This window comes from Psammomys obesus, unplaced genomic scaffold (genome assembly GCF_907164565.1).
Source record: "Psammomys obesus unplaced genomic scaffold, mPsaObe1.curated_primary_1811, whole genome shotgun sequence".
In the NCBI taxonomy this organism is placed as follows: domain Eukaryota; kingdom Metazoa; phylum Chordata; class Mammalia; order Rodentia; family Muridae; genus Psammomys; species Psammomys obesus.
In genome coordinates this window covers 21478751-21482144 of record NW_026596040.1, presented here as the reverse complement: position 1 = coordinate 21482144, position 3394 = coordinate 21478751, and positions in this window count along the sequence as shown.

The following is a 3394-nucleotide window of genomic DNA, read 5'->3' as shown; positions in this document are numbered from 1 at the left end:
TCTGTAGGTGTCCAGCTACTTGCTGAATCATGGAATTTCCCTTCCTCTGCAAAGGAAAAGGTTGAGCCTAAAGGGCTCTCTTCTTTCATGTTAATCCTGTGTTCCTTCTTGTTCTTCAGTTCTTCCCATGGAAGTTTTAGTATCCCAGGGAGAGCTCTTTTAGCTCACAGATCTAATTTGTGTTACCTCCTCCCTGCATTCTGCTGGCTGTGTGAACTAGCAAGACAAAACCTCCATTTCATTTCCCCTTTATCTGCTTGCCTTGAGGTCAGAGGTTGGTGAAGGACAGCATCTCCATGTCCAAGCCTGATGTTGGGACTCTTTTGTGTGTCAGTCTTGCTCACTGAGGCAAGTTCTCATGACTGAGCCCAGGGCTTGCCAATAAAGCTGGTTTAGTTAGCCAGCTTAGTCAGCTTGTGCTGAAGTTCCCTGGTCTCTGATTCAGAGAGCTGGAGTTACCCAACTCCCCTCAGCATATACAAAGGTCACGGGGATCTCAACTCCAGTGTTCAAGCCTATGCAACGAGCACTTTATTTACTGAGCCATGTCTCCAGTGCCCTCTTCCTGAGAATGAGAGAATGTTTCAACCCAGGACACAGCTAGATAACAAGTGGGCATGTGTGTGCTGTATGTATGTCTGTTCATATGTGTGAGAGTGCTTATACTACTGCTTGCATGTGTAGAGTACGGAGGTCAACATTGGCTCTTTTCTTGATCATCCACCAACTTGATTTTTTAAGACAGTTTCTCAGTGACTTTTGAGCTCATCCATTGTCTAGACTAGGTGGCCTGAGATTTCTTGAGGGCCCACTTTCTCTACTTCTCCATGCTAGAATTACAGTACATGCCACTCCACCCAACTTCCTTCATGGGTGCTGTGTGTCTGTGCAGAAGGCTTCATGCTTGTCCAGCAAACAGTTTACCACTGAGCCATTTCCCTGAGCATCAACTACCATATCTTAACCACTATTATTAATCATTCACACCTTGAGAGAACCCAGAAATTCTCTGAAAATTACACTGTTTAATGTCGTTCATTATATTTCTCTCCTTCTTTCTTGGTATTAGTATTCTTTCTGAATTGCATTCTTCCATAATAGGAAATATGATACTTTCTTATTTTAAAATGCTTGTTTATGTCTGTCCCTGTATATGTATAAGGATGTTCACTTCCCATGGTTTGTATGTAGAGGCACAGGACAACTTGTGGGAGCTGATTCTCAGCTGCAACCATGTGAGCTCTGGGGAAGGATCAGGTCTTCAGGTTTGGCAGGCAGCACCCTTACCTGCTGGGTCATCTCACCAGCCCCACAATATCTGTCTTACTGAACTTTTAGTACATGTTAAGTCCTTTATGTGGTTATCAATGCAACAATATTACATACAAGCGCAAATTTAACTGTCTAAATTAAAATTTAATTTAACTTTGTGAAGCCTTTGCCACAAATAGACAGCAAGCATGATTGTAGAACTGGTTTCCAGCTGAAGACTCAGTGATTGTAGTACCAAGGCCTATCTCATGGCATCCCAGTCTTTGTTTTTCTTGTTGCTCTCCATTAGTTTGTTTCCTTTCTTCTATATCTCTTCGTTTTTGAAAAGAAACTTTACAAGCATTTATTAAGTCAAACTGTGAGAACAAATTGAATACTATCTTGAACCCAGCCTTAAAGCTCTTAAAGAGCCTCTAACTTAGAAGAGAAGGCAGATGAGAAGGGTATCCCAATACTAATGCCAAATGAAAGTCATTGCTCTTTAATGCTCTTCTTCCTACTACGTAGCAATGAGGACAATAACTAAGTCTACCTAGGCATGGCAGTACACACCTGTAATCACTGGGGAGATGGAGACAGGAGAGTCGGGAGTTCGAGGTCCTTCTTTGGCTTCAAAGAACTTTTGAGGCCAGCCTGGGCTACATGAGATACTCTCAAAAAATAAAACCTGCAAATTGAGTTTATTCTTGTTACTGCATTCTGATTGTCTATCCCATTGCCTAACTTGCAATCCTCCTGCCTCAGCCCCCTGAGTCAGCACTTGAGGATTTTGTCAAATTGTTTCCACTTCACTGACACATTGATGTTCTTACCATTCATCAACCAATAGGGGTCAGTATTTAGTCCGAGACAACTTGCTCCTTAATTCACAGTGAAGAAGAAACAAACTTCAAAAAAATTACTAAGTTTCAAAATTAACCTTTTGTTTAAAAATTTGCTTGTATGAAAATAGCAACATACAGAGTGAGTTTCACAGTAAAGTTTCAGTCTTATGTGGAATTAAGGAGTTTTAAAGAAAATCTTCTCATTATTCTAGTGTGAAGACAACTGCAAACCTAACATTCTTTTTTTTAATATTTTTTATTTATAAATAATTTTATACATTCACTTGTATCCCAGCTGTAGCCCTCTCCCTCTTTCCCTCCCAATCCTCCTCTCCCTCCCTTATCTCCTCCCTGTCCACTTCCGAGTCCACTGAGAGGGGGTGTCCTCCTCTCCTTCCATCTGGCCCTAGCTGATCAGGTGTCTTCAGGATGGTTGCAATGTCCTTATCTGTGGTCTAGCAAGGCTGCTCCTCCCTCGGGGGGGAGGGGAAGTTCAATGAGCCAGACATTGAGTTCATGTCAGAAACAATTCCTGTCCCCCTTATTAGCGAACCCACCTGGATACTGAGCTACCATGGGCTATGTCTGAGCAGGGGTTGTAGGTTATATCCATGCATGGTCCTTGGTTGAATAAACAGTCTCAGAGAAGACCCCTCTGCCCAGATACATTTGGACCTTGTGGGACTTCCTGTCGCCTCTAGGTTATACTAATTCCTCCTTCCTTCATATGATTCCCTACACTCTGCCGAAGGCTTGGTTATGGGTCTCAGCATCTGCTTTGATACACTGGTAGGTAGAGTCTTTCAGGTGCAAACCTGACATTCTTGAAGATGTTTTTTGCTTTTTCTTAACGTATTCTCCTAGTTCCTCTTTAAAGATTTATTCTATTGTATTAAGAAGTTAAAACATGTGTCTGGGCATATTGCCTGAATGTATGTAAGTGCACCACATGTGTGGAGTGCTTGCAGAGCCCAGTGAAGAGGAACTTGACACTTGTGAGCTACCATGTGGGGTTTGGGATTTGAATTTGAGTCCTCTGGAAGGGCAGCCAGTGTTCTTCACCGCTGAGCCATCTCTCTGGCTGTGGTAAGTTGTAGAACGTTTAGTATGTGGGGTCTAGTGATGGTGTGTCCATGTTGAGGGAATGTCTGTGAAGGGGTTTGTGTGACCTGTCTCTTGTATTGATTTTGTGTCCTGACTGTGGGGTGAACAGCTTGCTTTGCTACATGTTGACCAACACTGTGGTCCAGCATTATCGAGAGGGTCCTAAATCAACAGATCTGCCAAATTATGCCATG